This window comes from Sesamum indicum, unplaced genomic scaffold (assembly GCF_000512975.1).
Source record: "Sesamum indicum cultivar Zhongzhi No. 13 unplaced genomic scaffold, S_indicum_v1.0 scaffold00213, whole genome shotgun sequence".
Classification (NCBI taxonomy): domain Eukaryota; kingdom Viridiplantae; phylum Streptophyta; class Magnoliopsida; order Lamiales; family Pedaliaceae; genus Sesamum; species Sesamum indicum.
The window spans coordinates 56,123-56,718 of NW_011628107.1; positions in this window are offsets into that span (position 1 = coordinate 56,123).

Consider the following 596-nt stretch of genomic DNA (forward strand, 5'->3'; position numbering starts at 1 on the left):
ACACAACCCCCGGCCTCAAACTAGGACGATATGGATGTCACTAACTACGTAATTAGGTAATTTTTCTTTTCATATTAATATTTTTCCTTGATTGTTCATGTTTCATAATGTTTATTACATTCCATTATTTCATATTTATTAAATTAATTAAATTCAATTCATAAATTAGTTAAAAATGTATTAAATTAATTTAATTGTATATTTAAATTTATTAAAATATAAATTTATTTATTTATTAAATTTTTTATTAAATATATGAATAAATTATAAAATATAAATAAATTATAAAAATTGAAATGACTTACAAATCTAAGTAAATGTCCGTTCCAAATACCATTACTAAAGCAGTTCTAAACACGTGTTCCTACCTGCATTGACTATTCCAAATACCATTGCTATAACCATTTCAAACAAGTGTTCCTATATAGTGGTTGACCATTCTTAATACCATTGCTACTTCAGTTTTAAGTATGTGTTCCAAACTAAGACAGACTATTCCTAATACCAATATTAAAATAATTTTATATACGTGCTCCTAAATAAAACTGACCGTTCCTAAAACCGTACAGAAGACTGTTCCAAACAAAAATATACCC